General features: G+C 40.5%; 1 protein-coding gene across 14 annotated transcripts in view; it reads right to left on the bottom strand.

Annotated features, from left to right (window-relative positions):
- foxp1.L (forkhead box P1 L homeolog) overlaps window positions 1-25565 on the bottom strand; it is a 612880-nt gene that overhangs the window by 293836 nt on the left and 293479 nt on the right. The gene's annotated exons all lie outside the window — the stretch shown is intronic.

The following is a 25565-nucleotide window of genomic DNA, read 5'->3' as shown; positions in this document are numbered from 1 at the left end:
CGAAGGTCAAAGTAGCCCATTCGATGGTCGAAGTAGCCAAAAAAACATTCAAAATTCAAATTGTTTTTCCTCTATTCCTTCACTCGAGCTAAGTAAATGGGCCCCCTACTGACCTTCAAGATTATCTAAAGGCTTATACCCAAATCAAAAATGAGTTGTCATCAGTTGGCTCCTGCTTCAATATTTCAATAGTCAGAACTAGCAGTGCAGAGGGAAGCAAAGGGTAGATACTCCTTTCAACAGCAAATGTACTTACATACATTTAAACCATTAAAAGTTTCTATTGACTACATATTGGAAAGTTACTCAGAATTATAGATGGGGGTCACTGACCTCCTTTTAAAAAAACAAATGCTCTGTAATGCTACACCTTTATTGTTTTTTTTTTTTATTTCTCATTTTTCTATCCAGACCCTCTCCTATTCATGTGCCAGTTTCTTAATTATATCAGTGCATGGTTGCTAGGGTAATGAGAACCCTAGCAACCAAATTGCTAAAACGCCAACCTGGAGAGATTGTGAATACAAAGCAAAATAACTCAAAAACCACAAATAATAAAAACCAATTGCAAATTGTCTCAGAATATCACTCTCTTCGTTATACTAACAGTTAGGGGCACATTTATCAAGGGTCAAGTGAAAATTCGGATTAAAAAAAAAAATTCAAATGTCGAGCTATTTTTTGTGTACTTCGACTAGGGAATAGTCCAAATTCGATTTGAATTTGAAAAAAATTTGAAAATTTGAATATTGAAATTTATTTTGTACTGCCTCTTTTAAAATTCGACTTTGACCATTCGCCATCTAAAACCTGCCAAATTGCTGTTTTAGCCTATGGGAGACCTCAATTGGTGAAAAAAAAATTTGATCAAATACGATGTTGCTTCGATTCGTACGGTTCTAATTCGAACGAAAATGGCCTATTCACCCAGATAAAAAAACAACAATTTTTTGGATTAAATTCCGGTTGGTCTTTTTTTATTCGAATCTCAGATTTTTTTTTAAACAAAATTCGACCCTTGATAAATCTGTCCTTTAATTTAATGGTGAGCAACCCCTTTATAAAACCAGAGAAAATGTGCAATCAATGTATACTGGCAAATTGCTTAGAATAACACTTTCTTTTCATCCGGCACACAATCTACATACATATTTTATATATATATAATACACAAAAGCCATGAATATCCTGTAAATTATATCCTTATAAACGGTGAGTTCTGATGTCATCAGTTATAAACGGTGAGTTCTGATGTCATTTCTGTCACATGACTCACTGAAACTTGTGTATTATAATAAATAAAGTACCCCCAGTTGTAAAATATGAGGATATTAGAAGTTACCTCGGAGTTTCCTGACCTGTATAAAAACACTCGGCCTTCGGCCTCGTGTTTTTATATGGTCATGAAACTCCTCGGTAACTTATAATATCCTTATATTTTACAAAAGGGGGTACTTTATTCACTATATATATATATATATATATATATATATATATATATATATATATATATATAGTGAATAAAGTGCCCCCTCTTGTAAAATATAAGGATATTATAAGTTACCGAGGAGTTTCATGACCATATAAATATATTTTATACAGGTCATGAAACTCCGAGGTGACTTCTAATATCCCCATATTTTGCATTAGATGTTACTTTAGTTATTATAATACACAAGTTTCAGTGAGTCATGTGACAGAAATGACATCAGAACTCACCATTTATAACTGATGACATCAGAACTCACCATTTATAACTGATGACATCATTTCCAAGATATTCATGGCTTTTGTGTATTATATATATATATATATATAGTCAAATACATTTGTGGTCACAGCCTCATTGCACCCCCGCCTAATGGTTTTAAAACTAGTGGTGAGCACAACTTTCCCTTGTTTGTTATAGTTTATACAGGAGTAGTGACCAGCTCCATGTTGTAGCTCCCACCCTTCCCAGCTATAGTCAGGTGATCCCACTGGTGTCTAATAAAAGGGCAGCCAAGTTTGGGAGTTTTACTTTGAAAGCAGCAAGTTAAGTTGCAGGTAAAACTTAGTCCCTTTGTAAAATGTATAATGAAGCAATAGAATTCTTAATGAATCAGATAAAATTGAGTGTAGGACTGGCCAGATATGGGATGACTTTGACGTAGTTGTTCAGCTTAAATATATTGCAATATATGGACAAACAATCCCTGTTTTGTTTAAAGGGTAAGGCATTTTTCAGTAGCAGTATGCACAAAATGTCGCTGTCTTAAATATATTGATAATGGGTTGAGTGCAGAGGACTCTTGTATTTGTCTATATGTATTTTGTGGTCACAGCCTCATTGCACCCCCCCTAATGGTTTTAAAAATAGTGGTGAGCACAACTTTCCTTTGTTATATATATATATATATATATATATATATATATATATATATATATATATATATATATATACTGTAGATAAATATATATCTCCATCTAAACAAGCACTTTGTTACCCACAATCCCTGCCTATTCTCTAAATTGTGTTGTAGCAAATCAAGTGTTTTGGGTTGTTGTCTCTATGTGTCTCACATGAGTACACAGCTGCTGGTATATTTCTCAATTCTCTAATAAGAGGAAAAGGCATTAAGACGTCTTATTTACTTTTCCCTAATATCTCAGGTTTCTGATGTTTCGGCTGCGCTGCTTAATGTTTGCTCCGTCCTCTGCCGTGACATTGGCGCCCGGGATGGAAGAACGTCAGATAGTGTAAAACAGAGGAATGGGAGAGAGAGGAGCGACTCCCTAATTCATTTTGATGCTTCCGCAGCTGACAGAATATCAAGCAGGTGCCGCATTAAATTGAAACAGATAAAACTTGACTCTTAATGGACGCATTGTTTGCTTGTAATTACAGGCAACGTGACCAGCGCAGCGGAACATTTCACAATGGTTTGTGCGTATTTTTTTTTGAAGGAGTCTTTTTATTAAATGTAGTTTGTTTAGTATCTAATATAAGTAATTCGAAAAAACAAAAAAAAAACACTGGACTTGCTGGGTAATTATTGAAGACGTTTCACTAATCATCCGAGCAGCTTCTTCAGTTCAACTGACTGGTGTGGGAAGTTCTCGGCATATAAACTCTTCCACTAATCCAATCACAATGGCACATTGTAACTCTATGTTTTTATAACATAAAACAATGTCCAAACCAGTGGCGGAACTGACGGGGGCCCGGCTGCACGTCACGCACGAGGGCCCGCCCCCCTCTAGTTACGTTACTGGTCCAAACCATGATTGGGATCCTATGGCATAGCTCCCAACATTTTGGAAATAGAAAGAGGGCCAAAAAGATTTGCTGCACTCCATGCAGGCTACATTTTGACCACACCCATATAGCGGCCACGCCCCTAATTACCATATTCCGCTTACAAAATTTGGCAGTTTATGAAAGTTTGAACACATTTCTGTGGTTTTTATGTCTTATTACAGTTTTGCTAATGAAGGTGAATTGCCCTTTAAGTTGCAAGTCACAGTATCCCTAAGAGACCTGCTTATCTTAAATTAGGGATGCAGCAAATACAAGATTCGGTTTGGGATTCGGCCTTTTTCAGCAGGATTCGGATTCAGACGAATCCTTCTGCCTGGCCGAAATGAATGCGTGTTCCATGCAAATTATGGATGGGGAGGGAAATCTCGTGACTTTTTTTCACAAAACAAGGAGGTAAAAAATATTTTGCATATGCAAATTAGGATTCGGGTTTAGTATTCAGCCAAATGTTTCGCGAAGTATTTGGGGCTTCGGCTGAATCCAAAATAGTGGATTCGGTGCATCCCTTTCTTAAACTGTTACAATTGTTTTTTTGCTTATCTTAAATTGTGACAAATGTATCTAAGTGCAGGTGCTATGTATTCTGGGCTCTAATTTAATTAGGTTTTAGAAACTTTTCTGACTGTTCAGTGCAGGAGATCAAAGAGAAAGTGGCCTATGGCGGTTTTGCCCAAACAATAATTGGTGGGAAATCTGTCAGATAATGTTTGGGGTAGGTTTAAATATCCCTGTCAAACGGGGACCATTTTCATTGGCCTCCATTAAGATTGGAACATTAGTCCAGGGGCCAAACGGCAAGATCATCCCCATACAACGTTGGTGGCCAAATGGGCTAAAGATCTGCTCGTTTGTCATATTATCAGATCTTATTGTGTATGGCCACCTTAAAATTTTGAAACCTGTCTTTGTTCGACTGTTGGGATAATGTGGTTGAACCCAATTAATTTAACAATATGTAGACGATTTTATCCATTCAACCTGAAATCAGTTGTTTCACACCCGGAAATCTGCCCAAGTAACGCCACCACTTTGGCGATCTTTTGCCGATACGAACTCCATGAGGTAAGTGCCCCCGCCCCAGCTGCATCTCCCCTCCTTCTTTGGGGTAAATTTACTAAGCGGCAAAAATTCGCTCAGACAACGCTTACTTTACTAAAATGCAAAGTTTCATCCAGGGTGCCGAACGCTGGCGAATTTTCGCTAGCGTTACTTCAGCAATCAAAGCGAAACTGATCCTACACCTGTACTGTAATAAAAACTATTAACGCATAAATATAAACCTTGTGTAATACCATTTCAAGTAGAGACATAGGAAGAAATTGATTTATATTGCTGAGGAGTAGGTTTCTTTCTTTATGCCTGTCCAGGGAAGTGTTATTTACAAATAACATTGACTATTTATAAGGAATTTATATTGGGAAGTTGCTTAGAATGACACTTTCTTTCACTCGGCAATATTTTAGATTTGAGTTTTGAGTATCGCCTATAAAATTTAAATTAGAATCTTCTGAAAATGTATTTACAAAACTGGATTTTACCATCGGCCCTTCAGCCTGCGGTGCAAACTGTGAAGTCGGTTCCCATCAAAAGAGGGTAAAGAACCTTTTAGGGTAAGGGCACACGCTAAGATTCAGGAAGATTTAGTCGCCTGTCGATAAATCGGCTCTTCTTCGGGCGACTACTCCCCGAACTGCCTCCTGACGGCTAGAATGTAAATCGCCGGCGGAATGGCACTTGGAGCGCTTAGTTTTCTGAAGTTTCCTCGTGAAGCAACTTCGGGCGACTTTGGAAAACGAAGCGCACCTATTGCCATCCCGCCGGCGATTTACATTCAAGCCGATGGGAGGCAGTTCGGGGAGATTAGTCGCCCGAAGAAGAGATTTGTCACGGGCGACTAATCTCTCCAAATGTGAGCGTGTGTCTCTGCCCTTATAGTGAGAACTCGTGGATAAAATACAGTGTAACTTTGAAGTGGAACGCGATTAATTTGAGCACATATTTCTGGTGTGAGTTGTAATGATGTACAACAATAACCACTAAACAGGCAACAGAGAGCAGTGGCGGGGGGAGTTTAAATAGAAATCTATGAAGAACATATTCACGTCAGGGATGTTTGGATGAGAGATAAGGGACAGAATCAAGAACAATAATATGAGCGAATGATAAGAAATAATCTCCCCGAGCATTCTGGCTAAAGTGCACTTTGTTTCCACACGATGCTGAGACAATGCAGCCAAACAGGGAGTCTTGGGTGGGAGAGGTTCCCTTTAATGAGTTTCTTTTGCAAATGAACGAGATACGTACATAATCATTTCCCCCCCCCCCCCCCGTTATAGATTACTCCGAAAACGAAGCGGCATTCATTACGCTCGCCAGAGACATTTGTAGAAGAAAGTTTTCTGAAAGATCTGAGAGAGATGAGAAAGTTCCTTAGGTAGTTGCTTGGGAAGGGATGTCAGGCCGAATGGAATTGTTTGCTTGGTTTTTGTCTGTTTTATCTGTGAGAACAATGGCATTCATGGAGAGGGTGATGGTGCTTGGCAACCAATGAGGAGTGGCCTCTATATGAGATACAATGCAAAGCCAGAAGCCTTCCTGTTCCGCTGAACAACTTCCTGCATGTGTAAAGGTGGCCATACACGGGCCGATAAGAGCTGCCGACAGACCGAGACGGCAGCTTATTGGCCCATGTATGGGGCCCCCCGATGGGCTTCCCCGATCGAGATCTGATCGGATGGGACTAAAAATCCTGTTGGATCGCGGCCGTATCTGTTCGTTGATGCGGTCCCGCAATCCGACCGCCCGTTCCCGTTCGCTAGGATCCGATCGTTGGGCCCTAGGGCTCACGATCGGATCAGCCCGATATTGCCCACCTCAAGGTGGGCATATCAGAGAGAGATCTGATTGTTTGGCGACATCGCCAAATGAGCGGATCTCTCCGTGTATGGCCACCTTAACCCTGATATTACTCCCACAATAACACAAGTCAGATTCCATTAAATAAACTTGGGGAGGCCCATTAATCAAAGTCCGAATTTATCAAATTTTTTTCTGACAAATACTCCGACCAAATCCGCAAGCGTTTTTTCCCCTCTTTTATCAGTACATTTTACAAAAAAATCCCTAAGGGTCAGGCGACACAAGCAGATTCCGGGATATTAGTCGCCCCAACGACAAATCTCCTCTTCTTCGGGGAGACAATCTCCCGGAACTGCCTTCCCCCTGCCCTTTGCCGGCGAAAATGAAAATTGCCTGGGGGAAGCCACACGTGGCGCTTCGTTTTTCAAAGTTGCCGAAGTTGCCAAATGAAGTGCCGCTCGTGCCTTCCCACAGGCGATTTTCATTTTAGCCGACGGAGGGCAGGGGGAAGGCAGTTCGGGGAGATTGTCGCCCCGAAGAAGAAGAGATTTGTCGCTGGGGTGACTAATCTCCATGAATCTGCTTGTGTGGCCTGACCCTAAAAAACGTGAAAAAAAAAATCATACAAATTTTTAGTATTTTCCCTCCGAAAATCACGATATTTTCAGATTATTTAATGAAACCCAGTGCAGATCAGGATATCTTCGGGACTTCTCCCATTGACTTAAATTAAACCTCGGCAGTTCTAAGACCGGGGTCCCCGGAAAATTCGTGGGGTTTTTTTCAACTAAAATTCGGATTTTATAGTAAAAAAAAACCACACATTTTTCGGGGTTTTGGCATTCAGAGTTTCATAAATAACCCTCTTAGTATGTTATTGAATGTCCTATTCCTAGCTACTTTGCAATTGGTTTCAATATTTTGTGTATTTTTTTTAAATTTTTTGCATTATTTGCCGTCTTCTTTCAAATGGGTGTCACTGGCCCCAGCAGCCAAAAACGACTGCTCTTTGATTCTACAATTTTATTCTTACTTTTGATTACTTATCTTCCTATGCTGGCCCTTGGCTATTCATATTCCTGTTTTGTTCAAACCTCTGCCGGGTTACTAGGGTACAGAAAGATCCTAGCAACCAGATAGCTGCTAAAATGCCAAAAGAGAGCTTCTCGCACCCTGTATCATTCCTTTCCCCTTTAGATTGTAAGCTCTTTTGCACAGGGCCTTCCTCATCTTTACATTATGTATGTAACTCTTTATGTTCTAACTACAGTAGAACCCCCATTTTACATCCCCTGATTTTAAGTTTCCCCTCATTTTACATTGGTGTTTTGTGGTCCCACCTATATATTATGCATTATACATTTTCCTGGATTTTACATCATTTTCTTCTGGTCCCTTGAAAAACATAAAAGTCTACTGTATTTAATTCATGTGATGTCTTTGTATGAACACATTTATTTTACAGCGCTGCACAATATGTTGGCCCTCTATACATACATGTTAATAATAATAATAATAAAATGCCAAATGGAAAGCTGGTGAATAAAAAGCTAAATAACTTAAATGCAAATTGTCTCAGAAAATCAAGGTCATCATATTAAAAGTTAATTTAAAGGGGAACTACCCCTATAATAAACAAGAGCAATTAGCAAAAAATAATGGCAGAATCTTGTCTTTTATGCCTTAGACACTATTCCAATTTTGCTGAGGAGGTCCACCTGAATGCTGGAATCAGGGGAGGGCGACAAACGAATAGCGGTAACTGCCACAGTCCCCCCCCTCGGACGTACGCCATTAGCCTAATGGTTCCTCTGAATCACAGAATAACCAGAAATTAAAGCTCCGGCGCAGCCAACCCCTGCTTCTTAGATTTTAGCCTCACTATCTCACAGCAAACTGCTGAAAAACATTGCTGTGAAGTGGGAAAAACATTCCATAGAACGAAAGAAAGAAAAAAAATCCGGGGCCCCATATGTTTTCATTTGCCAGTAAAAGCCGTGCGCTGAAACAACAGAATTTCACAGAGAAGTGAGGGGAAAATGCAATAATGTAAACAGTTCTGGAATGTGTCTGTGTACATATAAATATGCCCTTTCCTTCTTCTTCTTCTTCTTCTCCGGCAGCCGCTTCCAATAACACAAAATTGCAGATTTCAGCTCTCAGGGTTTCAAACCGACGCTTTGTATTTGAGAGTCCGTTTATAAAAATAAAAGATGAGACAGAAGAATCATTTGGACTCGCTACGTTCCTGCAATCTCCTGTCTCATTAAAAAATTCCAATCACTGGACTTTCTATTTGTGTTGTGATTCAATTGTCATGGAAATGCCGGCTGCTGTGGCTCAAACCCCCCCTGCTATACAAGTGTCCTGGAGGTGGGAGAGCCATAGTATTCACCTGTCAAGTTTAAAGGTGAAGTTTTTAAACCCTAAAAAAGAATGTGGCTAAAAATGCCATATTTTATATAGTGAACTTATTGCACGAGGCTAACGTTTCAGCTTGTCAATAGCAGCAATGATCCAGGACTTCAAACTTGTCACAGGGGGTCACCATCTTGGAAAGTGTCTGTGACACTCACATGCTCAGTGGGCTCTGATTGGCTGTTGAGAAGCTAAGCTTAGGGCTCGTCACTAATTATCCAGCAGAAAATGAGCTTCCCTGGCTGTAATATAAGCTGATGCTACAGGGCTGATTATTAAATTCTGATGCTAATTGCACTGGTTTCTGTGCTGCCATGTAGTAATTATGTGTATTAATTACTAATCAGCCTTATATTGTGACATTTCTATTCTATGTGTACTGTATATTGTGAGTGGGTCCCTAAGCTCAGTAAGTGACAGCAGCACAGAGCATGTGCAGTGAATCAGCAGAAAAGAAGATGGGGAGCTACTGGGGCATCTTTAGAGACAAAGATCTTTACTGCTAAAGGGTTGTGGTTGCCTTGGGCTGGTACAGAAGCACAATACATAATGTACAGCATTTATAGCTACTTATTTAGTTAAGCTTTAGTTCTCCTTTAGGGCCTGGATCATTATTGTTCTAGGGCTGCAGAACCTCTGGACTGGTACAGTAAGTTCAGTATATAAATATACAATGTTATAGCCATATATTTTTTAAGGTTTTAGTTCCCCTCAAATTTGTTCCAGGGCATGCTTTCTTTTTGATAGTCAAACATTTTGATCTCACAATATAACACCTATATATACTTTTCGCTAGATAAAAGATAACCCTACAAGGTATAAACCATGCAAAATTAAGGCGCAAAATACTCAACTGCCAAGCAGATTTTGGGGGAACAAACAAAAATTGGCACAATCCTATGTGATGCTCTTTACGCAATAAGCATAATTGAAGAAGGAATATGAAAACTCCTGCACTGTCCCTTTCTCAAACTCTCCCTTAGAAAAACCAATTCCCAGTTGTCTGATATTCTGATTTGTTGTCTATTAAGTTGCCCTTAGTTGCCTGACACTTTCAAGTAGCATGGCATTTAGATTGGCGGAATACTAAAGGCGGGTTATGCACATGTATATACATATAATTTTAGCCAAATTTTGACAGAACTGACCGATATCTGTCTGGGAGCTAGTAAGTCTTACATGCAACCCTAAGGGGCCCACAAGAGCCGGGAGCAAACCGGGTTTTTTCGCGGTGACCCGCCGGCCCAGTCCGACCCTGGTCTTTAGAACGAGGCATTACTGAGGCTCATCACGTTTCTTTACATCACATGAGGGATTGTAGTATGCAGGCATCAAACAGATGATCAGCAGATGGAGGGGCTGGAATATTTTCAATGTTGATGGAGATGAGTAATAAGATAAAGTTATAGGCCTAGAGAGATCCCCGCACCCCCATTTATTACTGCTTGTATATATTGGTGAGGAGGCACAAGACCCCAGGTAATGACAATGATACATTCAGGGAAGACGGCAACGGATGAGACACGAGCTGTATCTTTAATTGTGACCAAAAGCTAAATATAGGGAAGAAGTTGTTACAAGGATCAGCGGCTCCACTTTACTGCAAGTTCAATACACATTGCTGAGTGGGACTGAAGCTTTATAGGTTTAATGGCACTAGTTAGTGACTGTGACAGGAGAAAAATCAATTAAGTATACAATATCACACTGTCATTTCAATTCAACACACATAAAATTAAGTTAAACTAAAGTCTGAAACCTGCCACAGCGGTGGGCTTAACCCTTTGGCTCTGGGCATTTGCCATATTGTGTTATTCAGAAGATGAAGTGCCACAAACCAGACGAATTCATGAGTCGCTATCTCACATCTCTATTTGCCCAACTATCCATTACACCAGTGATCCCCAACCAGTAACTCATGAGTAACATGTTACTCCCCAGCCCCTTGGATGTTGCTCTCAGTTGCTTCAAAGCAGGGGCTTATTTCTGAATTCCAGTCTTGGAGGCAAGTTTTGGTTGTATAAAAACCAGGTGCACTGCCAAACAGAGACTCAATGTAGGTTGTCAATCCACATAGGGGCTACCAAATGACCAATCACAGCACTTAGAACACCCCAAGAACATTTTTCATGCTTGTGTTGCTCCCCAACTTCTTTTACTTCTGAATGTTGCTCACGGGTTCCAAAGGTTGGGGATCCCTGCATTACACCAACTACACACATTGTAACCATTAGGCCAGAAATGTTGCATCTTTCTTTTCTAAGGGGGTCATTTACAACTGCAAGTCCAGCGAAATTTCAAGTAGAAATTGCCACATTTTTTCAGCATTATTCCAGCTAAATTGCATTTGCAAACCTCCCAACTGTCCCGTTTTTCACAGGACAGTCACGATTTTGACAGCTCAGCCCGCAGTCCCGGATTGTTACTGAAATGTCCCCGCTTTCTCTTTGATCTCCTGCACTGAACAGCCAGAAAATGATGCAAAGTTTGTAAACTTAATTGGCTTTTGCCAGAGACCCCAGAATACATGGCAGGTGCACTTAGATACATTTGTAACCAGGGTCTGACTGGGGAGGTCAGGGCCCACCGCCCACTTGCCCCCCCAGTTGTAGGCTCCCTCCCCAGCAAACTCACGTCTGCCCTCTCCCGCCCGTGGTAGCACATACCTACGGCGTGCTCATTTGTGGGTGGGGCAAGTGGGGTGAAGCCACGCGTTTCGTATCACAGATACGTAATCATAGGCATCCTGTGATACGAAACGTGTCAGGATACTGATGATTTTAACACATTTTTTCATCTTTTCTTATATAAGGGGCTGGGCCCCTATTGCAAGTCAACATGGGGTGCATCAAAGATTAAAAGGGAACCCGGAAACGAAGGTGCTTTTATATCCACGTTTGACCCCTCCATATAAAGGGTTAAAAGTAGGGATGCACCGAATCAGGATTTGGTTCGGGATTGGGCCAGGATTTGGCCTTTTTCAGCAGGATTTGGTTTCGGCCGAATCCTTCTGCTCGGCCGACCTGAATCCGAAATCCTAATTTGCATATGCAAATTAGGGGCAGGGAGGGAAACAAGGAGGTAAATGTTTTCCCTTCCCACCCTTAATTTGCAGATGCAAATTAGGATTCTGATTTGGTTCGGTATTCGGCCAAATGATTCGGGTGTTTCGGCCGAATCGAAAATAGTGGATTCAGGGAGTCCCTAGTTAAAATGAATAAGCCTGTAACATGACAGAATAGCTATATATATATATATATATATCTATAAAAACAAACCGGCCCCTAGTTGTGTAGCTGTGGAGCAAATGAAATCTGGATGCACTTAAGAATTAAATATACATAAAATGCAAATTCATTTGTAAAGGCAGAAACAACTGTACAATGTCGTTTATTTTAATGTGACACGGCGCTCTGTGTGTGTTAGTGCCAGGAAAAACAGATTCATTAGGTTCACTACCAAACGGCAACATGTAAATAAATCACATCCATTTTGGGAAATTTCATGGGCCACTGGGGATAGCTAACAGGCAATTATATAAAGCTGATGCGGTTTGGAGAAACAAATGACATTTCTGCTTTAGTCGAGGAGTAATTCAGTTCCCGGCGTTCTAGATTTTTACCTCCGGATTTGGCCAAGGACAGAGTGGGGGGCGCAAAGTGACCCTATTTTGGGAGATGCGCTTGGGGTATTTTCATATCGAGGAAATAGACTGAAGCATAATATAAGGTAATGTATTAAATGTTTCCCCTATCACTGGGGTTTTATGGTGAACAAGGGTTTTAAAAAGTCCATACCCCCTAAAAATAATGCATTAGAAAGCTGATACTCATTATTAGTGATGGGCAAATTTATACGGCAGGGGCAAATTAGTGGGGAATTTCCACGTTTCGCCAGGGTCAATTCCTACGCCGGCGTCAAAACTCGAGGTTTCACAAATTTCGCAAATTTAGCAGGAAATTCTCTAATTTTCTGGCGAATCGAAACAGGACAAATTCGACCATCACTGCTCATTAAAGATTGGCACCATTAGCTTGAAATATCTATTGAAAACTTTCAAAATCCCATGGGGGGGCAAGGATCCCCTCTTCCAAAAGCCCCTGCATAGAACAAAGTCTGCTCCGGTTCTAGCAACCAATCAACAGGTAACATCTAGAGGCACATTTAGCGAGGGTCAAATTTTGAATTCATTGGAGTTTTTTAAAACTCCTTTAAACCCCCATAAATTCGACAAATCCAAATTTATTAATAAAATCAAACTTTTTAAACTCTGACAAATTTGAATCGAATTCCATCAAACTCAATTCGAGTTTTTCCTCTCAGGAAAAAACTCGAATGTCGAGAAGGCTGCAAACATCTCCAAATTGATCCCTGGACCTCTCCCATTGACTTAAAAAGCAATTAGGCAGGTTTTAGGTGGTGAATAGTCAAATTCAAATTTGAATTCTTAAAGGGCCAGAGTATGATAAATCAAATTTTATTTTTTTTTTAAAAAAAACTCAAATCCAATTTGGATAACTCCCCAGGCGAATTTTACAGTTTTGACCATAAAAAAAATTTGAAGATTCGAAATCGAATTTTCAATCCAACCCTTGATAAGTCTGCCCCTTATTGGTCTGGTTGGCGCTGGAGGCAAACAATTTCCATACAATAGCTCTTTGATACTGGCAGTTTTGTAATTTAATACTGATTTAAAGGGATACTGTCATGGAAAAAAAAAATCAAAAATGAATCAGTTAATAGTGCTGCTCCAGCAGAATTCTGCACTGCAATTCATTTCTCAAAAGAGCAAACAGATTTTTTTATATTCAATTTTGAAATCTGACATGGGTCTAGACATTTTGTCAATTTCCCAGCTGCCCCAAGTCATGTCACTTGCTCTTTACTGCTGTACTGCAAGTTGGAGGGATATCACCCCCTCCCTTTCCCCCCCAGCAGCCAAACAACAGAACAATGGGAAGGTAACCAGATAGCAGCTCCCTAACACAAGATAACAGCTGCCTGGTAGATCTAAGAACAACACTCAATAGTAAAAACCCATGTCCCACTGAGACTCCTTCAGTTACATTGAGAAGGAAAAACAGCAGCCTGACAGAAAGCATTTCTCTCCTAAAGTGCAGGCACAAGTCACATGACATGGGGCAGCTGGGAAATTGACAAAATGTTTAGCCCCATGTCAGATTTCAAAATTAAATATAAAAAAATCTGTTTACTCTTTTGAGAAATGGATTTCAGTGCAGAATTCTGCTGGAGCAGCACTATTAACTGATGCGTTTTTTCCCATGACAGTATCCCTTTAACTATACGGGGCTTCATTTAAGTTCCAAGATGAACTTTTAGACTGTCAGCTCTACTGAGCAGAGTTCTCTTTACTTTCTGTATGGTGTAACTAGATATTACTGGGCCCCATAGCAAATTATTTTTCATACCCCCAAACAGTCTAGAGGTTGACTTGTTTTACCAATATTTATTGAAATTGTATTTGCATTAGAGCTTCATGGGGCCCCTATATCCAGGGTCGGACTGGGCCGGCCCAGACATGCTCCCCACGATTGGCCAATCAGCAGTTGCGCAGCGGTGTCTTTGGAGCATGCGCATGCAGGAGTTTGGAGGTCGGAAGGGGGCCCCCAGTGACTGCCAGGAGGGCCCTTCTTTTTGCAGCCCCCAAAGCTTCAGTCTGACCCTGCTTACATCTCACTGCTTATACCTCCTGGGCCTCCTGCAGCCACAGGGTCAGATTCCTCTGTAGTCACTTATTCTGCCCCATATCTGGCAGTTTATGCCTTGCCTTAAGGACGACAGTAGCAGATTTCAAGTAGATTGTAGAAGATAAAGACCCCCCAGTTGCTGCACCATCCTCCTTCTCAGTGATAGCTGCGGTTGCACAGGGGCTGTACACGGGAGATACCTGCGAGAGCGCCCGAGGGCTGCGGCGTTTATCACAATGTTTAACCAGCATTCAGGAGCCTGCGAAGCACATTACGGCTGGTAACAGCTCATGAAAAATACAGTGCAAAAGTGCTAGTGGCAGAAACACTTAACTTCCTTGTTAGCAGCCTCTCTCATGTGGCACTTTAACACCAGAAAGTTGTTTATTATGTTCCGTGCCAGGCAAAACTGATTAAATGGGGCTCTTAAGCATCAAAGCGTTATAAATTCATGAAAATACGGCAAGCCATAAATTCAGCGGAATTAAAAGCTTAGAGGAGTTCTATTAACATTCGAGGGTGTTTGCATTGTTAATACAGATCCACAGAGATGATTTTTATAAAAAAAAAAACTCAAGCAAGCCGGCATTGTATGTAACAACACACGCTCGGCAACGCAGGCCCAGAAAAGACACAAAGTCTCACCAAATCAACTGAAATTTCTTTTTGTATTTGCAGCTCATAAGGTGTTGCATTTAATCATATCAAGGCATAGAGCATTGATTGTGGTAGGGGTTTATTTTTTAAAGTCCGAATGCCCAAAACTCAAAACATTTGAGTTTTTTTTACCATAAAATCCAAAATTTTGGTGAAAAAAAAAACCTCAAATTTTTTTGTGAATTATTATAACCCAGAGGATGGAAAAAAATCAGATAATGAAAAACTGGTTTATCAGACCTGCCGAGGTTGTATATAAGTCAATGGGAGAAGTCCAGAAGATATCCTGATCTGCACTGGGTTTCATGCAAAAATCCGAAGATTTAATGGCTTTCGGCCAAAAATCCTAAAAAATCAGGGTTTTTAGGTCGGAAAATAGTCATACAATATCAGCCTGAAACCCCATGTGGTGTGAGCATTTGTCAGGAGGTTGTAATAATCATCTATTTGGGCTCTTTAGTGTCATGAAAAAGTGGAAACAGTCCCATATGCCATTAACCTAAGCTACAACTAGAATTTAGCCCTAAGGGTTCTAGATATAACATAAGAAAATCTGTAAAATTGGTTATTATTTCTACTAAGGTTTTTTCTAACAAAAACTCATTTTGATCCCAAATGTTCTATTTTCAAAGTATTGATCATTCAATTGCTCAATTGTAAAATGTACTCAAAATCTTCTGTTATTCCTACTTCGGTTATTTTTAACAAAAACTAATTGTGATCCCAAATGCTTTATTTCTAACATATCTATCATTCATTTGCAATGTACATCTGTTTTGGACTCTTTATTGTCATGAAAAAGGTGGAAACAGTCCCACGTGACATTACCCTCAGCTATAGCTACAATTTAGCCAAAGGGTTGTAGATATAACATAAGAAAATTGTTCAAAGATATCTATCATTCTTACTAAGGTTGTTTCTAACAAAAACTAATTTTGATCCCAAATGTTTTTTTTTTTTCAAAATACTGATCATTCAATTGCATTGTGCATCTGTTTTGGACTCTTTAATGTCATAAAAAGAGGAAACCTGTGCCATTACCCTAAGCTATAGCTAAAATTCAGCACAAAAGGGTCCAGATGTAAAATAAGAAAAGCTGTCACATTTGTTCAAAGTCTTCTGTTATTACTCTTTAGGTTATTTTTAACAAAAAACGAGTTTTATCCCAATTGCTCTAGTTTCAATATATTTATAATTCAATTGTAACTGTTTTGGACTGTTTAATGTCATGAAAAAGTGGAAACAGTCCCATGTGCCTTTACCCTGATCTTAATTGTCTGTCAACTCCATGGGGTGTGAGTGCTTGTCAGGAGATTGTTTTGGACTCTTTAATGTCATGGAAAAGTGGAAACAATCCTATGTGCCATTGCCCTCAGCTTTAGTCAAAAGGGTTCTAGATATAAAATAGGAAAATCTGTAAACGTGTTCAACATCGTCTGTTATTCCTATTAAGGCTATTTTTAACAAATACTAATTTTCATCCCAAATGCTCTATTTTCTAAATAGTGATCATTCAATTACAACGTGCATCTGTTTTGGACTCTTTGAACTCGTGAAAAAGCGGAAGCAGTCATTACCCTCAGCTACAATTTAGCCCAAAGTGGTCATGATATAAAATATGTAAAATTTGTTCAGTCTACTGTTACTCTTTCGTAGGTTAGTTAAAGAAAAAATAATAATAATTTTTATGCTCTATTTTCATAATATTGATCATTCAATATTGTTTCAAACTTAATTTTGAAGCGCAGTCTAATTATAAAGAATGAACATGGGGAGACCAACGAGAGAAACTAAATAGGTCTCTAAGCTGCAGAGCTCACAATCAATTTTATAATCAGCATGGATTCCAAAGTTTATAGATTTGCCAACAATGAGAAATATTTGGAAACCAGCAATGAACTCCGGGACTCCATTTACCTGACGAGGATGATAAGGGACATATTTCACTGCAAACCAATCCTACAGGTCATTTCATGAAGTCACACTGAATGAGCACATTCGTTAGTGCAAACCGTTTTTTTCTTCACTTTTAATTAACTCAAAATGTTTTAATCAATATATTTCTTCTTAGACGTGAAGTTTTAAAAAAAGACATAATTCTCCATTTCAAGCATTTAACAACTTTGGCGCGAATAGCCGAGAGGTACAGATTCATCTTTCTAAAAGTGCCGATTTTTCTAATAAAATGGCTACTTGACACTTTCCCCCGATGTGATTATCAGGTGTCATTTTCATTTTCTTCTTGTCATTTTATTTGTAACATTTGGTGAAAAATATTATATTTTGCAATTAATATTTTACCAACCCTATTTGTCTTTAGCAGCTATTTCCTGGGTTTTTATTATCATAAATGATGGGGCCACAGGGGGTCCACCACAAGCTTACCTACAGTGGGTGCAAATCTTGCCATGGCATCAGAATCCAGGGGCAAACATATGGGCATATATAATTTCTTGTTTGCAAAATTGCCATTTACAAAGGACTGTAGCCTTGGGCTATTAATAAGGAGACCAGGTAAAAATCGGAACAGTGATCTAGGGTCTACCTAAGCAAATATCTTATTAGTTTTGTTTGCTACCTGTCTAGTAAGCCATAGCAACCAATCAGCAGCTAGCATTTACTAGTCAGATGTATGAAAAAAAAAACACATCTGATTTGTCTTTCAATTTATTGCCCCACAAGAATTTTAGAAAGATGCTGAATGAGACAAACCCAAATCATTCCTGTTATTTTACAATCCCTGGTGGAGTTCCTTGGCCCTCATGATTTTATGGTCCTCAAGATGATCAAAGGCTTCATGCTAGCTGCTCCCCGATATGTAATATATCAAATACCCAGCCCACTACATGGAAAACTTGGACCGCACTAATATATCAAGCTTGGTTATTCTATACAGTTGGTAGGGTGCACAGAATCTGGGATTCAGCCAAATCCTAGCACTTTTTGCAAATTCGGAATTAAACCAAATCCTTGAAATCATGCAACTTGAAACCTCTGGACAACTGAACCCAGCAAATTTTGGTTCAAAATTGATGCAATCTTTCAATTCCAAATTGGAATTCAGTTCCACATTCAGCCGAATCTTTTATGAAGGACTGGGTATTCAGCAGAATCCAAATATAATGAATTTGGAGCATCCCTAAAAGTAGGATCAGGTTTGATAGATAGACCATTATTTTGCAGAGCAGTTTATCAGTGGCACAATCCTGAAATTATGAATTAAGGTGAAACTACATGGCATACTTAAAGGAGAAGCAAACCCAAAACTTAAAAAACCCTACCCCACATAGACCCCCCTTTATCCTCCCCCCAGTCTAAGTGTTACCTTGGGCAAATGCCCCTAACTTTTTACTTACCCCTCGGTGCAGTTTCAGTTTCCATCTTCAGCTGCTTCTGTAATTTTCAGAATGAGACTGGCGCTTTGGTAATTCAAGTGAGTTTCGGCGCATGCGCAGTTGTCGCGAAAATTGCTCCTACTGCGCATGTCTCATTCTGAAGATTACCAAAGAGAAGAATATCACGCCCGTGAACTCCGCTGGACAGAATCTGCACAGAGGGGTAAGTAAAGACTTAGGGGCATTTGACTGGGGTAACACTTAGGCTGGGGGGAGGAGGGAGGGGGTCTATGTAGGGTAGGAGTGTAGGGGTTTTTAACTTTTAGGTTTGCTTCTCCTTTAAGCTGCCGATTCGGGCCCTTCAGACCAATTTGGCCACTGATCATTTATGGGGCCCTCCAATGGGCCTACCTGACCAATATCTGGTCAAAAATCACCCAGATGTCGATCGGGCGGGTTTGATTTTCCCATCGGATCAAGTTTCCCATTGGATCAAGTTTCCCATTGGATCAAGGTCCCCAGATGTCAAAGGGCCAAACAATTGAATGAACCAGATATTTCCCACCTCCGGGTAGGCATATCTATGAAAGATCTTCTTGTATGGTTACCCCACCAAACAAGTGGCTCTTATATATGTATTGCCCCCTTTTATTGCATCCCTACAACATATCCTCTTCCAAGATTTCCATACTGAAAGTAGTAAAGGCAGATCCTATATAGAAGTCCCACTTTTGCCCATTTCCAAAAGCTAAAACCTAGAAAAGGTTCTTTCCCAACAATTTTTAACTTCTCACCTTGGCACTTGTTACTCAAGATCCAGCTTCCAAATGTGTGAATTTGTGAAAATGACTCGCCTCATAGTACTGAGATCCTTTAAGGATATGGTCTAATTACAATTAGCACATGGCTACACAGGGATCAAGGAACACCCCGTATCAACAGATACATGAAAAAGGATATGAAAATAAAACAATGCTTTATGGTGTCGGTGATAATGTTTTATGGGTAAGTAACATTAAAAATGAAATGAACCATCTTGCTTGTCTAGCAAGGTCAAAAGAATTAACATTCAGCTTTGACATCATACGACTGGGCTGTGATTGGCTGGCGCTTATATTACCGTTGCTATGGCATTTAAGGAAGTCATTTATTTTTAAAAGAAAGGTAATTATCAGACACCTTAAGAGGAATGGCAGTGGAGTGTCAATAGCCCCACAGACTGATGTTATAGACAGCCCCATTGGCAGGAAGCTATTTTTAATATCTCGTTAGCACTTGAGAGACACTTTTACGGTGCATTATGCACATTAGGGGATTTGCGCCCCCGAGGTGTGGCGTCACATGCATGCTTTAATGATGATTAAGGACCACTGATTACAATCAGCCAATGCTCTGCTCTTAGAACCATCATTAAAAAAAATACAAGATGATCTTTAATGGATTTGCAATTTTTTATTTTTTTTTTACACTTTTATTTTAGTTTTTTTTTCCCTCTTATTTTCTAGAGCCCCTAGGTGGCATTTAATTGGTGGGCTCAGGTCTTGAAAACTGGTTGGATTTCCTCACTATTAACCTCCCCAATCAGTTGGAAATAGGATTTACTCATGGGGCCCCTTACACAGTCCAAAGTGGTGCATTTTAGGGATTGGTTTCCGATGTTGTGTAGGAATTTACATGTCTTATAAAGTTTTGCTTGTTTTGTATGATCGACTATTTGAAGAGTACCAATATGGAGTTTGAGGCACATTTTAATGATGTAATATGTAAGACCTTTTGTTTTGCCCCGTATTGTCTAATATTTGGAGTACCAATATGGAGTTTGCGGCACAGGTTAATGATCTGTCTTACAATTGGTTATTAAGTGATTTAGTTTGCGCATTGGTGGTTGCTCTTTTAAATATGCTGTGTAGTATGTGTATGTTTAAGCCTATGATGAAGGATTAAATGAGCAGATCTCTCCCCAATATGCCCACATTGAAGTGGGCGATATCGTGTGATCCGATCGTGGGCCCAATGATCAGATCAGAATGGAGGCCAAACGTGTGGATCAACGAAAAGATGTGGCCACGATCCAATGGGATTTTTCACCCTGCCTGATCAGCATCTGGCCGATTTTCGGGCAGATATCGATTGGGGGCACCCGTCGGAAGGCCAACTCCGTCTGCCAGCAGCTTTTATCGGACTGCATATGGGGGCCTTAAGGCGATGCTGTAAATACCAAATAAAGACTACCTTCTTTTACATGTCTGTGTGGAGGATTGGTCCTTAAAACTAAGATTGCTCTTAAAACTAAATACGGTTTGAATCCACTCCCTCAGCTGAATGTTGAGGGCGGTGCACCTGAACCTCCTCCTATACTCAGTGAGTTAAGAATTTGAGATCCTTTTTTTCCTTATTGCAATAGGAATTTACATGGTTCCGTTGGCAAAGGCTGGCATTATCCATTGCATGTGGTCAGAAGCAGTGTTGGACTGGGGTACCTGGGGCCCAACTTTGAACCTGAATTCAAGGGCCCCCATATACTCATCTACTGGTCTGGGCTGATTCTGCCAGCACTCCCTCATAGGCCTCTCCCACCACGTGAAGAATTTAGCCAACCGGTGATATCAAGGTTGGCTGCACTGCGCAGGCTTGGATTTCTTACTTATACAGCAGATTTGGGAAAGGTGCTAACAACTTAATTTGGAGGTGAGATGTACACCCTGAGGTGCCGATCCACTGGAGACTGAGGTGCCAATCCACTGGAATCAACTCACAAACGATCACAATCCACTAAACAAAAGAAATCAAGGCACTGCACACTCCAAAAATGACCATTTCTATGGTTGAAACTCATTGGACTTTTTTTTAATGATGTGAATACTTACAGTGTCTGACTGGGCCAGAGAAACTGGGAAAAAAACTCGGTGGGCCCCGGCCCTCATAGGCCCCTGCCGGCCCAGACTGAACTGTGCTGGCGCACTTGCGCAGTTCAACGTGATCGTCCGTGCGCACTTTGCGACAAGTTTGTGCATGTGCGCAGCGTGACTTATATGGCCACCGGACCAGGGAATTGGACGTTGGAGGGGGCCCCCGGGGACTGCCAGGAGGGCCCTTCATTTGCAGCCCTGGTGGGCCCCAAAGGCTCAAGTCCGACCCTGATTACTTAATAAAGATCTTTCAATTTTTATTTTTGGAGTGTGCAATCTCTTGATTTGTTTTGCTTACCCCCTGTGGAAGTATTCAAGCACGTGGGGATAAAAGAAGCATGTGTTGTGTCATATCAGGGGCTTTCTTAAGTAGCAGCAGAAGTTGGAGAAAATTCTGAGGCTACAACATATAGATAAAAGGCCCTTCAGGACCAGAGTCCACCAGGATTTTTAGGTACCCCAGTAGGCCAATCCGACCTTGGACATTAGTGTGTAGTCATAATCTCTACATTCATATAGATGCACAACAAGCCTTTCTATTGAGAACACAAGCAGATCTCCCTATTCCATTTACGCCTTTTTGCAAACCTTTCCTATAAACAAATGGAACTTTGCCCAGGCATTCTGTAGATTATATTAGCACCTAGAGACATTAAAGTTGTGTATAGGAAATGTAATACTAAAGAACAATAGCTAATAAGGTAATTGTGACAAATGGAAGAAAATATAGACAAAAACTGAAAAGAAAACAAGTTTCCACCCCCACCCTGTCATGGCAAAAAAGTGTCCTAAACACATTGTCGGACTGGCCCACAGGGATACCAGGAAAATTCCCGGTGGGCCCAGGTGTCAGTGGCCCCTCATCCTGCTAAACATTTGGCCTATTTCATGGCCATTCCCTATTTCTATGAAAACAAAGAGGCTAAATAGATGGAATAATAGGTTACAATAATTGATTATAGTATGCATAACTAAAGAGACTAGGAGAATAGAGGCTGAGTGAGGAGAGGAAGAATAATAGTACTGAGAGTGGGCCCCTAGTCTAAATTTTCTTGGTGGGTCCCTGGTCTAAGGTTTTTGGGTGGGCATCTGGTGTCCCAGTCCGACACTGCCTAAACAACCAAAGTGACTTCAAAAAGAGCAAATAGGATTAAATCAAATAGACTTGATCCCTGATCAAAGGAGTCCAGAAAGCAGCACTTTAACCGAGGATCCCAAATTCCTGTCATTGTTTCCATCACAAGCACAGAAATTGCAGATGAAAACCAGAATTTGGCAATAACCTGTTTGGCTGTGGCAGTGCTTGAATTGGGAACAAAAAGGTGAAGGGATGCGGGTGTGGCATGTGTAGCTCCATCCACAGAGAAAAGTAGCTGCGGAAGGAAGTTGGAGGCGTTTGCAGCGCGCCACGGATTTTTTTAGGAGGCAATTTCATGTTTAAATACCCCAGAACCCATAGCAGGGTGGGACAGAGGCAATTACATGTATAAATTCCCCCAGAATTCATAGTCGGATGGCACAGGGGCAAGTACATGTATAAATATCCTTTATAAAAGGGTTTAATATATATTAGAAAAAATGGTCTTCTATAATGTTAAAAGCATTATGGCTCACACTGTAAAACTCTGCAGACTGTTCCCCAGCAATGCTACTGGGCACGAGTAATAAGACAATGTAGGCTGCATAGGGAGGACTGAGAAGGAACTGTCGCAGGTCGCAGCGCACAAACAAAACTCCTTAAGGCCATACCTCGCGATTGGCAGATCGTATTCGGTACCTCGTGCCGCACAGCATCTCTCAGCTGAAATTGACAGCAATCTAATCTGCCGCACTCCACACCCCGCTTATAGGAAGTAGTAGAGTTTCTCTGACCAATAAGGTACCAGCAGGCTCACTCAATGAACCAATCAAATAGCACACCATCAACCATTATTAACCAATAGAAAATAATATTTTGGGCAATAAGATTTTAGCTCTCACTAACAGGGCACGGGCCAGACTAAGGGCGGAGCTATTCTGGGAACCTGCAAATGCAAAGAGATGGGAATAGTGACGGTGCTTGTGTCAGGACACGCATGGGTGAATAATGACTAAGCCTGGCAGGTGCACTTTCTGCAGGAAGTTGAACAGATCTGTCTGCGTCGCAGGCAGTCCGGTCGTCTTAAAATGTTTTCTGTATTAGGAGCGCATTAAAGCTCCGTTCTGGTATGCAAAATCTTTGCATCCTGCCTGGCGGAAAAAAAGAAGTGGTGGGATGGCATCCCGCCGCATCCCGTCCCAATTCAAGCACTGGCTGCCGTAATTATTTCTGTGTGTATCACTCATGTATTATAATGGATAATGTACCCCCTACTGTAAATGATAAGGATATTAGAAGTCACTGAGGGGTCATGTGACCATATAAAGGCACAAGGCTGCAGGCTGAGTTATATAGGGAACTCTGAGTATCACTCATGTATTATAAGGGATAATGTATCACTCATGTATTATAAGGGATAATGTACCCCCTACGGTAAATGATAAGGATATTAGAAGTCACTGAGGGGTTCTGTGACCATATAAAGGCACAAGGCTGCAGGCTGAGTTATACAGGAACCTCTGAGTATCACTCATGTATTATAAGGGATAATGTACCCCCTACTGTAAATGATAAGGATATTAGAAGTCACTGAGGCGTTCTGTGACCATATAAAGGCACAAGGCTGCAGGCTGAGTTATACAGGAACCTCTGAGTATCACTCATGTATTATAAGGGATAATGTACCCCCTACTGTAAATGATAAGAATATTAGAAGTCACTGAGGGGTTATGTAACCATATAAAGGCACAAGGCTGCAGGCTGAGTTATGCAGGGAACTCTGAGTATCACTCATGTATTATAAGGGATAATGTACCCCCTACGGTAAATGATAAGGATATTAGAAGTCACTGAGGCGTTCTGTGACCATATAAAGGCACAAGGCTGCAGGCTGAGTTATACAGGAACCTCTGAGTATCACTCATGTATTATAAGGGATAATGTACCCCCTACTGTAAATGATAAGGATATTAGAAGTCACTGAGGGGTTATGTGACCATATAAAGGCACAAGGCTGCAGGCTGAGTTATACAGGAACCTCTGAGTATCACTCATGTATTATAAGGGATAATGTACCCCCTACTGTAAAATATAAGGATATTAGAAGTCATTGCTTATACCATATAGCACAGATATTCTGTATATCATAAAAAAGTTTCAGTAAGTCAATTGGCAAATGACATTACAAAGCCCTGATTAGCAAAATGCATACGTTTAATTTACAGGATATTTATAACTCTTTCTAGTTGTGCATCAGTAGCTATGACTATAAACCCTTAGTGCAAAATTCAATTTTGCTATAAAAACATAACAAATTAAAAAATAAACTTGCTTAAAATTATTTTCATAATAAGTTGCTGTTTGTAATTACACTTTTTATAAATAAATACTTGTAAGTTAAAAAAAAAAAGGCAAGTTATTTATAGCGGTGAGACCTGTTTCACATGGGAAATCCATGGCTGAGTTAAATGAATCCTTGCTTGTTCCAGATGGGGAAGTGCAAACAAATATAGACCGCGAGTATTTTGTCCCCAGATGTAGAAAGTAAGGTCTGGGTTAAAGATCTCAGTGGAAATGAATGTATGTAATACACTGATGTCCAACCTGCAACCCTCCAGCTGTTGCTTAACTACAACTAAGAGCATCTCGCACTCGGCTGTTGGGGGGATGCTGGACGCTGTAGTTGCTCCACTGCAAGTCTCACTTGGCACCTGTGCTGTCACCTAAAGTAGCACATGGTTCAATTAAAAATTTTCAGATCCAAATCGGCATGTTTTTTTATCCACAATTTAGCATTTCCCCCAGAATCCCAGTACTGGATAATTTTGTGCCAAGTTGTGCAAAATAGCAGAAGTTTTGTGAGATCGCACACAGGTTGCAACACAGGGATTTGGGTTAAAATTACTAAGATTATACAATGCACCATTAATAATCCTAACAATATCTAATTTTCTTGGTTCAAGTCAGTCACAATTTGCTTGGCCACTACTATATATCCCAGCTGACAGTACTTCAAGGGTTCCATTGTATCAATAGGTCTACTTGCCCATAATTCATCAGAACCTGAACCTCTGAACTGTATACCTCCTGTGCCTCTGAACTGTATACCTCCTGGGTCCCGTGAACTGTATACCTCCTGGGCCCCCTGAACTATATACCTCTTGTGTCTCCTGAACTATATACCTCCTGGGCCCCCTGAACTGTATACCTCCTGTGACCCCTGAACTGTATACCACCTGTGTCTCCTGAACTGTATACCTCCTGTGCCTCCTGAACTATATACCTCCTGTGCCTTCTGAA

Source organism: Xenopus laevis, chromosome 4L (assembly GCF_017654675.1).
Source record: "Xenopus laevis strain J_2021 chromosome 4L, Xenopus_laevis_v10.1, whole genome shotgun sequence".
NCBI lineage: Eukaryota > Metazoa > Chordata > Amphibia > Anura > Pipidae > Xenopus > Xenopus laevis.
This window is presented reverse-complemented; position numbering and strand designations above follow the sequence as displayed.